Source organism: Carcharodon carcharias (assembly GCF_017639515.1).
Source record: "Carcharodon carcharias isolate sCarCar2 chromosome 39 unlocalized genomic scaffold, sCarCar2.pri SUPER_39_unloc_1, whole genome shotgun sequence".
Classification (NCBI taxonomy): domain Eukaryota; kingdom Metazoa; phylum Chordata; class Chondrichthyes; order Lamniformes; family Lamnidae; genus Carcharodon; species Carcharodon carcharias.
This window is the reverse complement of record NW_024470814.1, coordinates 476,922-490,281: the sequence shown is the minus strand read 5'-3', so window position 1 is coordinate 490,281 and position 13,360 is coordinate 476,922.

Genomic DNA, 13,360 nt, shown 5'->3' with positions numbered 1-13,360 from the left:
TCCAAGTTCAGATGACTCTCCTTCAGAACTGAAGAGAAGTAAAATTGTGGTGAAATATATACTGTTTAAGGGGTGTGGGGGTGGGGGGGGTGTTGGTTGGGGTGGGGTGTGGGACATGTGAAGCTGTATAGAAGGCCAGTGAAGGCCTTCGCCTTGAAGGAAGGATTGCGAAAGATGTCATAAACAAAATGTAGTGGCATCATGCTGGAAATGGCAGAGGATGATCCTTTGAATGCAGAGGCTGGTGGGGTGAAAAGTGAGGACGAGGGGGACCCTACCATGGTTCTGGGCGATAGGGGAAGGTGTGAGGGCGGATGCATGGGAGATGGGCTGGACATGGGTTCAGTGCCCTGTCAATGAATGTGGGTGGAAAACTCAGTTAAGGAAGAAGGAAGACATGTCAGAAGCACTGGTTTGCAAAGTGGCATCATCAGAACAGATGCAACGGAGGTGAAGGAACTGAGGGAATGGATGGAATCCTTACAGGAAGTGGGGTGTGAGGAGCTCTATTCGAGGTAGCTGTGGGAGTCGGTAGGCTTGTAATGAATATTGGAGGAGAGAAGCATGCTGCAATATGGTGTAACTTGCAAATCTATTGACCAAAGTCTGGAAAGTGCAATTGTCATGTAGATCCAGTAATTCTCATAATGCTATTGGAATTTCTTGTTAAGTAGATTAAAAGTGGGATCTTTGCCTATGGGCGTGTGTGTGCGTGGATGTGTGTTTGTGTGTGGGACTGTCATGAAGCTGTTAATGTATCTAATATTATTGCAAAAAAAAATTCTTTTAGCATAGAGGTTTATTCTGTGGGTGTGTCTGAAGTGGATCAAAGCCAGCTAGTCTTATGTGCTTTAATGTATATTACTGAAACACCATATCCCATTAACATGGAGGCCCAAAAACCCATGAATACTTAGGCCTGGAAGCACACTATCACTAAACCCCCAAATCCTAATAACACTGAACCCACAAAACCCACTAACTCTTATGTGCCAAATCCCACTTTCACTGAACCCCCAAATTGGAAGAACTTGTAGCCCCAACAGCATACTTTCACTGGAAACACTAATCCCACTATCACTGAAATGACAAATCCTACTAACACTTAGGCCCCAAACTACACTATCACTGAACCACAAATCCCACTAACACTGAACCCACAAATCCCACTAACACTGAAAACCCAAAACCTACTAACACTTAGGCCCCAAACCACATTATCATTGAACCCACAAATCCCACTAGCGCTTAGGCCCAAAACCATATATTCACTGAACCCAGCAATTTGCAAACACTTAGGTCTCAAAGCCACAACACTTAACCCCACAAATCAAACTAACCCTGAAACCCAATCTCAGTAATAACTAGGACCCAAACCGCACTTTCACTGTACCGACAATTCCCACTAACACTTAGGCCTCAAAACCCTGACACTGAACCCCCAACTCCCACTAACACTGAACCCACAAATCCCAGTAACACTGAATCCGCAAATCCTACTATCCCTTATGCCTCAAAAGCCTTAACACTGATCATGCTTCTGTCAACTCATAATACTTTGCTTCCCAATTCAGTTTTTTGAAGTAAGGAAGTTGAAGTGTGCACAGCACATTAAATATTTCATAATTAATCATTTATAATTGCAAAACAAACGTTATTTTTACAAAATACCCAACAGCAGTTGAAATTGTTTATTCCGATTTACTGATTCTTAAGCACAATTTTCTGAGACACAACAATATTTTTTATTTTGAATTTTATGAATGTTCCTGTTTTTTTTCTACCTGATAACTACATTCAGAGGTTGACATACCATTTATGTGTCGAGATATGTTATTCAATTCCTGTCTATTAACATGAATTGAACTATGTTTTAGGTCACCGAACAAAACCGGAGATTGCCCTGAATCCACACTTCACAACCGTTGCAAGGGGAGAACTGCTTTTGGTGACGTGCACTAAGTTTCGAATAGCAGATTTTAACTGTGCATGTTTACTGACCACACCCATCATCCTGAAGGGAAAATGTCCAGCAACATTTAACCTCACAGAGATATTGAATCCTGGGATAAATCAATGCAGATGAATGTACAACCTGGTGATCCTAGGGCGACTGATAGATTCCGAATAAAGTGACCCTGTGACCTTGAAAGTACCAGGTGCATGTGCCTGTGGGCACAAGTTTTTACTGTATTTTAAGGGCACCTGTTCAAGAATCAATACATGTTTAGTCTAACTATGGATGCACGGTACTTCATTGCATATTGTTATCTCTTAAACTCATGAAATATTTCCATTTATTGCTTATATTTATCATTGCATTTCTCAGATCATCAATTGATTGCAACTACCAGCTGCATATGCGTCTCTCGTTGACCCAATGATTATCATCGTCTACTTCAAACTCAATGTTTTTCTTGAACAAAAATAAAAATAACTGGAAAAATGCAGCAGGTCTGACAGCATCTGTAGAGAGGGACACAGTTGATGTTTCGAGTCCGTATGACCTTTCATCAGAACTAACAAATACAGAAATTGAGATGAAATATATGCTGGTAGGGAGGGGTGGGACAGGAGGAGCTCGCTACGGGGCCAGTGATAGCTGGAGGCCAAACATGTCATAGACAAAAGGACAGAGGGGAGTTGACGCTGGTGATATTACTTAAAGGATGTGCTAATGGGGACATTAAGAGTAGCAAGCAGGACAAGCTAGTGGCAGATGGCCCTAGTGGGGGTGGGGGTGGGGTGGGGTGGGGGGAAGGGATCGAAATGGGCTAAAAGGTGGATATGAAACAATAGGTCAAAATAAATTTAAAAATAAATGGGAGAAGAAAAATATGTTTGTAAAAAAAAATTATAAGTTATTGGAAAAAGGGGGTGGGGATGGTTGAGAGAGTTCATCTCAATAACTTCAGATCATGAACTCTCTTCTACAGCCCCACCCCCTTTCCCATTCCCCCTTTTCCAACAAAAATGTATTTTTTCTTTCCCACCTATTTTTGAATTTATTTCAATCTATTGTTTCACCTCCAACTTTTAGCCCATTTTGATCCTTCCCTCCACCTGACTCTACACCGAAGGGCCATCGGCCACTAGCTTGTCCTGCTTGCTACCCTTAAGATCCCCATTAGCACATCCTTTAGGTAATATCACCACCGTCAACACCCCTCTCTCCTTTTGTCTATGACATCTTTGGCAGTCTCTTCCTGGTCTCCAACTATCACTGGCCCCATATTGAGCTCCTCCTGTCCCAGCCACTTATATTTCATCTCATTCATGTACTTTTTAGTTCTGTTGAAGGGTCATAAGGACTCAAAATGTTAACTCTATCCCTCTCTGCAGATGCTGTCAGACCTGCTGAGTTTTTTCCAGGTATCTTTGTTTTTGAAATATAAACTGGTTGAGTGGGGTGGGACAGGTAGAGCTGGATAGAGGGCCAGTGATAGATGGAGGTAAAGAAGAGATTGCCAAAGATGTCATAGACAAAAGGATAAAGGACCGTTGATGATATTAACTAAAGAATGTGCTAATTGTGACATTAAGGGTCGAAATCAGGACAAGCAAGTGACAGATGGCCCTAGTACATGGTCTTTCTGCCTGCAAAGGGCAGGGCCCAGTGTATTATCACATGCAGCTTCAAGCACCTATAAGTGAGCCAGGATGCAAGCCCAAGTGATAACCTAAAATTGGTTGGCATTGCAATTCTGAGCAGGTTTGTTTGGGAAATGTTGTCCAATCGTGCAATCACTTCTAATGTTGAACACTGTGGTTTGAGTTTTGCGGGGAGAAAAGGGGGCTGGGTGGATATGGTCAGTAATTTGCCTGTTAAAAACAAATGCAAAGACATGTGCTTGATATGATCCACCAGTTTTTGGGAGGTTTGGCCATCATACCAAGCATCACAGCGGCACAGACATTCATATGCCCCATTACTCATGTGAGAGGCAGAACGTATGTTTTGGCTTGACAGCAGCATCCTGTTAGTGGTGAATAATAATAAAAATAATGATAATGATAGAAATGATATTAATAATTATATTGATAGTATTAATAACAATTATAGTAATAATAACGATTATGATATTAATAATAATATTGAAAATAGTATTAATAACAACCATAGTGATAATAATGATAATAATGATGATAATGATAATAATGAGGAGGGTGATAATGATAATTGTGCATCAAATTTTAAATCGAGCCAAAAATAGATACGGATACAGATATTTCAGTCGGATATCTCCCTAAAGGAGCCATCATATAAACGAAGGACAGCATAGCTCCGATCTCAGGGACTGCAAACATTAATAGATAGAATAGTAGATGTTAATGCTAGTATGGTCATTCATTTCAATATTTAATGAAAATATTTATGCTTGCGTTTTCAAGACTATTAAAACAATGCTCATGGATTTCCCTGGCATTAAAGCTTGAATGATATGATTAAATTTCCTATGATTCGCAGTAAAAGGTACAAGTCATGTGGGACAACCAACTGAATGCATGTGTTATTTATATGGATGTTTTTTCCATCAGTTAATCTACTCATTCCGCTTTACTTGCATTCCGAAGAAGTATTACTGATATCTTAGCATTTAAAATGTTAACATTGACAATATTATCCTTATATAGAATAGAGGAAATAATCGGTCATTAGTAATGAGCTGTGGATATGCAAAGGGCCGAATTTAAAGTCGAATGTCTTTAATATCAGGTAACCAGTTATGACTTTGTAGCAAGGTGTGAAAAAATGCCACTCACATGTAAGTATTGGCTGGAGAGCATTTGTTTACTAATTGCTTCCTGTGCATGATGAATATTTATAATTGGTGTCACCTCTTCGACTAACAATGCTGTATTCGTTTATAAAACAACCCTGCACTGGACAGTTTGCTGAGTGTTTTTGATCACTAACGGGGGAGAGTTTTGAATCAAATGCTAAGTCCATCCATTACAAAACTTATTTTGCATAATTTATAAGCTGCTAATAAAAAAAAACTTGTCTTTAGTTAACAGCTTCTAATTCATTACAGTACATGTTGCAAATTGCAATCAGCCCTAAATAAGTCTAACGAAACAGCAAAATATTTTCCCAGTTCTCCATAATAACATCAGACGCGTATAATACCCAGAACGATAGTATCAACAAGAAAATGTGTTTATTTTGAAAATGTAAGGTAGCAAGACGTCCTGAGGGGCCTTCGCTGGAGCTTTATCAGAGACAAGTTGACACAGAGACAATGAAGGTAGCTAAGCAAAGCCATGGACAAAGAGGTAGGCTTTTCTTCCCTTAGTCAACGGTCCAATCGCCAAATGGAGAAATGACAATTCAGAAAGAATGTGTTAAGGTGTTGAACAAAAAACACAACATTAGCTTAGGTAGTGATCCAGTTAGGTGCTACATAACACACAGAGGCCATATCTACTATTTATAGGATCAGTTGAAGTTGCCTAATAATATATATTTTCATTTACCGCACACAGTGTAATCTGCTGATCCCAGTCGTCCAGATACTTATCTTTTGAAATATCCAAATATTTATTGCATAATATGACCTCCATGATATTCATTATCATCAACAGCAGCATCAGTATTATCATTAACAGCAGTAATATCGTCATCACCATCGTCATCATCACCATCAACTTCTGCTTCAATGTCACACTTTCATTATATTCAGCAAAAAAACGCTTGTGTGATGACTGGTCTGATGACGTGTGCAGGCAGACCAAATCCAGAGAAACGTGGTTTCTCCATCACAACGGTTTTGCAATTTGTATTTATTGTTAGTTGCGAGCACTGAATTCAGAAGTAATAAGTCCACCAAGGCTTTTAGAGATTTTTTAACAATTAAGTTAAAATATTCATTAAAAAATAAAAGATTTCGAGCACACACAAAGGACTAAAAATTACTTACTATTATAATAACCCTTAGAATTCCTCATTAATCTGAGCCCCAGTTACACTTCCTTTAAGGCAATGGTCCAAATATAGATTTTAGATTTTCAAGAGATCCAGCAAATTAACATAATACCCTGGAGAGTGGAATTCCAAATGGCTATTCTCCAGCTTCAATTCCAGTAGATAACAGACTTATGAAAAAATACCATAGGCTTCATTCAGTCTATTTCATACTCTACATTTAGACCTTACAAAGTCTTCCCCTCCCACAAAGCCTTTCATTCTGCTTTATATCTGTTCCACTCTTTTTGTTATGTAAATGTTATTTCACATTTCTTTGAAACTTTATCTTCCTCATAATGTAAACACTTTCATGTTGCCAATTTTGCCATTAACCGTTGGGAAAAATAAACACATTCCTTAGCCTTGCTTAGCTGCCTATCTGTAAACAGTGTAAAATCCCCTTGAAATCCAATCTCCCTTCATCTATCTAAAAGTCACACACAGACAGACCTGACTATACTTACCCCCGTAAACCATTTTGTGATAAATCAGAAAAAAGATGTGAAAATTAATATACTTTCATGGCAATTGATCATTACGTGTCGATGGTGTCTTATTGGTGATAGCACTGGAGTAGCAGTTAATGCTCTGGCGGGAAGGATTCACATAGCAGCTTATATGGTTTAAATGTATGTTAAGCAATATAAACATGGAGTGGCACCTTAGTAATGGTAACCAAGAATATCTCATAGCATTATGTTGAGAAAAGTAATCTGCCTCATGTCACGTCAGCGCCAGAGCAATGTGGTTGACTTCTATCTGCTACCAAATGCAATCGAGAAATGGGAACAGGCACTTGCCAGTAGCACCCACATCCAATGAAAATATATTGAAAGAAATATCATTTGATTTTGAAGTGTATCTTTCAAAAAATGTCTTCTAGTTGGTGGACAATGGCTTTATGGGCAACAAAGGGGAGTTAGCAGCTCTCTAGAAGAACGGTTGCACGGTAACTAATGATGAAATAGCACAGACAGTGATTACACAAATTCAAGTGGGCAGTTTGATTAAAGAAAACAATCCTCGTCACTTGTAACAGTAGCACTGGTATCTCCCTGGATAAATGTTGAGCCAATTAACTTGCTGGAAATCCACACAACAACTCCTTAACTGAGCATAAGCAAGTTGCCAGATGACAAAACATCTGGAATAAAACCTTCTCTCATCAGCCAGCCACGTGGCTCCAGGTCCGATCCCTGTTTTATTGCCCCTCAGTTCATTTCTCCATTGAGACTATAAGAAATAGTAAAGGGTGGTGTTAAAGGGGGGGCATGATATCAATTGTTGCTGACAGTATTGGTTTGATTTTTAAACATGTTGCTTATTCCCCTTAACATTGAAAGTCAATTGACAATGCGTCTTTAAAAATCGAGTACAATATTAAGTAGCATTGTGGATCGGCCACACATCATTGTAACAATTTATTTCTATGAAGTGTATCTTAGTTGACGAAGTGGAATGTCCAACTCTTTGGACTCCAGTACTTTTGTTACCTTGTCCATATTTATGTTATGTGTAGACATCAAAACACAGCCTTTCAAATCTTTTGGGAAAATAATCTCAAATGTTCTTAGTTGTAGCGATATTAAACACAAGCATTTTTTTCTTCCAAGCGTTTGTGAACAAAAATTATTTGGAGTAATGCGCTTGCCTTTTGGCTCCTTGTGTGGAGGAGTGTTCACGATGTCCCAGTATTGCTGCAATTAAAGTGAGTCGAGGTGAAAATTGCTCGTTGACTATTATTCACAATTTTGTTTCTGGCTATAATAGTCCACGTATGTGTATGTATGTGCGTATGTATGTTTATGTGTGTATCTATGTGCATGTATGGATGTATGTGTATGTGCGTGTATGTGTGCATGTACGTATGTGTGTGTGTATGTGTATGTATGTGTATGTTTGTGTGTGTGTATGTGTACGTATGTATGTGTATGTTTGTGTGTATGTGTATATGTAGTATATATATATCTAAAAGGAAGAACGGCAATAGGCAGGATAAAATTCAATCCTAAAGGGGGTGCTGGAACAAGGACTGCAGAGCCAGATGTGCAAAAACACTTAACTGTAGCTAGGCTGGATTCCAGTGCTTAATTATGGTGACAATTCGTCAGAAAGGATATGAAAACATTACACAGGGTAGCAAAAAAAAATAGTCCCAGGGACAGCGCCTTCAGTTTTGTGGCCAGACTGGAAAAAACTGTTCGAGTTCTCCAGCGAGAAGTGCAGATTGAGAGGAGAGCTGATAGAAGTGCACAGAGCCACCAGGGAACTGGACAGCGTAGACGGGGACAAAACGCTGCTCCTGACTGATGTTGGTGAGATCCGGAGGACACCAATTTATAATGATAGTCAAAGGGGCCAACAGAAACAGAAGGGGGAAAAACAAACTTCTTTACACACAAAAAAAATGGATTTGAAGTGCACTGAATGAGGCATGTTAAATTATGGCTTTCAAAAGGTTATTGCATGTGGACTGAAACCGAGAAGCTGTGCTGAGCTGTGGTGTACCGTGAGGGAGTAAAACCAGCAGTGATGGCTGAATGGGTGCTATCAGTGCTGTAACTAATCCCTGATTCTATTATTCTTGGCAGGCTTTATCCATTATTGAAATATGCTTCCACAGCCATGTAAAGCTCACCCCGCCTCTAGTTCTTCTGCAAATTACGTTAAATGTGTGTCACTTGGTTCATGACCCATCTGATGCTGGGAACACATTGTGCTCACTTCCTCCTTCAAAACTCTGCTGAGTTTGAACATGCCTATTATTTCACCCCATTCAGCTTTCTCCCAGCGTTAAACATGTCCAATTTCTAATCAATCCGGGCAACTGAATTTTGAAATCCCCCATACCTTTACAGGTAATCTGCTCTACCCGTTTCTGAAATATTGAAATGCTGGGAAAGTGCGATGCCCAGGATTGGCCACAACGATTCATCTGGCGCTCATTAATTGGCGGATAAAGGATTAGCATAATTGATTTACTTCATTAAGCACATTTTCCAAAAGCCTGGCAGCTCTTTGTTCTATTTTTGAAAGGAACTCCCGAATGTGCCTTACAATTTTGATCATTGGAACCTTTAAATGTGATCGTTCACAGCATAAGCAAAAGAGGAGAGAAAATGTCAGGCATGTCGGAAAATATTAAAATAACACTTGAATGGCGATGTTAGAGAGGCAGTGTATTTTGCCCAAGGAACAACTTCTAATTAAATCAATTTATATAGTCGAGAGTAATTTCAAGGCTGATACTCTTGGAAGACATGGTATAAACTTAGCAATAAGTATTGTGGCTCAATTTACAGCTTTAAACCTTTAATACAATGGGTTGGATAAGAAAACAAATATAACTCTTCACAAATAAAATATTTTCTATTTACATACAGGTTGATTTCACGGTCGACTCGGCCAATCTTACACTTTCACATTCAGAGCCACACATCCGTCTAAACAGAGGGGAATAACCTCCCTGTTCCAGCGTAAAATAGCGGCAGCATCCAAAGCAGCAAGGTTACGCCAGTTTTTTTTTTACCGATTTACATAATTAATCGCACACTTAATCAGGAAATCCTGCTACCCATTTATGTTGGGTGCCACTGCTGAGCCACAATGTATGACATTCATTGTTGTTCACTGCTTGGGAATGAATACTGGCACCTGAACCCACAAGCAGTTTGTCACATTAATATGAAACTCCAAAACCGAAACCAACCAGGCGAAGTGAAATTCACACAGCGTCCCTTTTGTCACCTCAGCGCTCTGTGACTGTTAACCCCTCCGTAATTCACCACCTGTTCTGTGTGGCGAAGTGATTCATTATATCGTTTGTGTTGTTGGTTTGGTTTTCCCTCTGCCGACATCATCAAATGGTTTGATCATCTCAAATAGATAGCTACTTTATTTTCGACCCTGAATCTATATGTTTACTGTAGCAAAATCTAACCTAACCTAACGGAGCACAGAACCACGATGAAAACAATCAAACAGGTAAGTTGCTGAAATATGGCTGGAGTTTGCTCATTTTTTAGATGCGTCTTACCAATGTCTGTCATTTACACTGTTATCTACATATTATAGCAACAAAACCTGAAAATAAAGGATTATTTTCTAAATGATATACTTATTCCTTTGCTTCCAGATTTCCCTACGTGATGGGAAAATGTCCTTCCCACACCTGAACAGAAAGCTAAAAGCATCAAACTGATTATGCTTTAAACACTCGTTCTCTCAGATGTAAACACAATTTGTTGGACTTTTAAATATTTTGCACTTGTTACATGTGATGATAATGTTGATTAACAAAGTATTATGGCACAGCAGATGGTAACTGCTAAGATGCTCAAATCCAAAAGAGAAACTTGAAAGCAACTGCTACAACTATTTTGTAATTTGTGCTATTATTTCGAGGTCTGTGCCTTGAATTCAGTAGTGATAAGTCAACCGAATCTTAGAGGGCTTTTTTTCTTTTTACAAAACTAAAGTAAACATTTATCAATAAAATAAACAATTTGAAGCACATACATAGGTCTACAAATTACTACATGGTATCCCCTTTCTCCCCTAATTAAACTAACCCCTGGTTACACCATCGTTAAGGCAACTGTAAAACATGTTAATTTTAAAGACCAAGTCAAAGTAACATGATACTTTGAACAGTTAAATTCAAATTGAGTCTTCTTCACTTCAGTTCGTGTAGACAGCAACTTGAGGCTTAGAGGCTGGAGGCATATTACACGCTTGTTAGATCTTAGAATTCCTGCCCTTACACACAGCCTTCTCTCCTTTATATATGTTCTCCCCTTTGAATGCAAACTCCCATTGTTTCACTATGCCCTTGAACTTTATTTCCCTAATAATAAAAACCTATTGTTGTACCAATTTTACCAGCAATCTTTGGAGAAAAAAATAAACATGCTGTTTCTTAATTTCTCCTGGTTTGGTGAGACATTTCACCCCCTATTTCGAATTTCAAGATACTGTGGTTTAAAAATGCAAATGATCCCTTTGCACCTCATATTCTAAAACTTCACCCATGTTGGCCTAATTTTCATTTCAAACTTAGCTTCGATTCTCACATAAACGCCTTCGGACTAGTTGCCTTTAATTCAATTAAGTCCCTCAAAGACACAGACGCCACTCTTGCTCTGTTTTACAATAAAGTCCAAATAACATTATGAAAATTATTATATCTTCCTGTCAAATGAATGACAAGCCATGTTGCTTTTGCGAAATATAATGCAGGTTATTGTTAGAATGCACCCAACACCTTGCATGGCATTGGGGTAACATCACTATTCTTGTATTCCAGAGGTCCATACCAATACTCCTTGGACACGTATTCAAATATACCATAGCCGCTCGTGAATAATTAAATGCAATTCATTAAACAATGCAATAAATAGGATTTAAAATCCGAGTCTCCTTTGGCCTACAGCATCCGCTGTTCCAATGTGATCTCCGCTACACCGGGGGAGAAAACGCAGACTGGGTGACAGATTTGCAGACCTCCTACAATCTGTCTGCAATCATGACCCACACCTTCCTGTCGCTGGCCATTTCAACACACCACCCTGCTCTCATGCCCACATGTCCATCCTTGGCCTGCTGCATTGTTCCAGTGAAGCTCAATGCAAATTGGAGGAACAGCACCTCATCTTCCGATATTTTTTCCCATATTCATTTTTATATTTTATCCATTATTATTTGATTTGTATTCATTTATCCCGTGGTTTGATCCCCTTTCTGCACCCTCCTTCTATCCCATTTTCTATCTTTTATTTCCCCACCACTGCCACCATCCCATTCCCTGCCAGGACATCTGTACTTGTCCATGTTGTTCTTTCACACAATGCTACCCTAGTTCTTCTATAATCACATTGTGTTTAATTGTCTTTCCGCTACTATCAGCACCTGTTTCAGCACTAAGCTTTAGCATTAACTCTCCCTTTGTCCTTTAGTTCATGACATCTTTGTCAATCCCTCCTTTGCCCCCACCTATCGCTGACCTTCTATCCAGCTCCATCTGCCCCACTACCTTTAACAGTATAAATTTCATCACATGTCCACGTCTATTCAGCTCTGAGTAAGGGTCATACGGACTCGAAAAGTCAACTCTGTTCCTCTCTCCACAGATACTGCTAGACCTGCTGAGCCTGTTTCCAGAATTGTCTGCTCTTGCTTCAGATTTCCAGCATCCGCAGTGGTTGGCTTTTAACTCCATGTTTCAATCCCTGCATTCTGGTGTCTACCCCAGGCTGTGCACAGAAAAGGCTTTGATGAGAGACACAAACCGTATCCTCTGTGAGTGTGACAGCGCCAAACGATCCCAACCTGCCCCGCCCTTCACGCCTTCTCCCATTCCCAATCCCTCAGCCCAACACCAGGTCGCTAGGAGCTGTCAGCCACGCTTGTCATATATGACCACATAATCCTTCTCCAACAACATCCCACTGTCCTACAGTTCCAAGTGACTCCATCGGCTCCATTCATGTCGGTCCAATGCAAAGTGTCCTTTTAGGCGTTGTCAGAGTTAATCGGATAAACAACCAAAGGAGAAATGAGGAGGTTTTTGTTTTACAGAGCGATCTTAAAATGCAAACGTGTGGAATCAGATCACAGGGCCGCTTTAATCAGGGTGCTTGAAGAGGGCTTTTCGCAAGGTTACGCGGGTAATGTTATGGCTTTGAAATTGGCCTCAGTACCTACACCGCCTTCTGTTCTGTGTGATTCTATGAACAGCTTTAACAAAAGAGTACGTTCCCCGAACCATTATCTTTTTGAATGTATATGCCGGGTCTCGCCGTCGCTTCAACCCTAGCAATGTGTTAGAAATGATAACTGACCGGAAACAATTTTAAACTTCGGCCAAACATTTGCCTCTACAACGCTGCAAATTTTAAAAGTAAAATCGTCTTCAACTGTGTTTAAAATCCGGTAAGAAACGACTGTTCATGTTCTGCTTTCTAAAAATAGACTGTGTCGATGGCAAAGCAGCAGTGTCTCAAACCAAACCGACACACGGCCACACAGAAGTTCAGAAAGTCATCCACACAACCGTACACACACACACACACAATCGCTCAAACACACACGTATACACACACACACAATCACTCAAACGTATACACTCACAATCATTCAAATACACACACACACACAATCACTCCAACGCACACACAGAAACACAAACAAACACGCACGGAACACATAATATGTCAAGGAGACGAATAACATGAAAGTGCTCTATACACCATTAACTTGCATCTCTACTCATGCACATTGACGCCCATTGCCTTTGCAATACTTGGTAGTTCACTGTGCGGATCTGTTGATTGGGCGTTTCAGTCGTCACGTAGGCGACAATTTTAGTTAACCTCAACTGAGTACTGACATCCT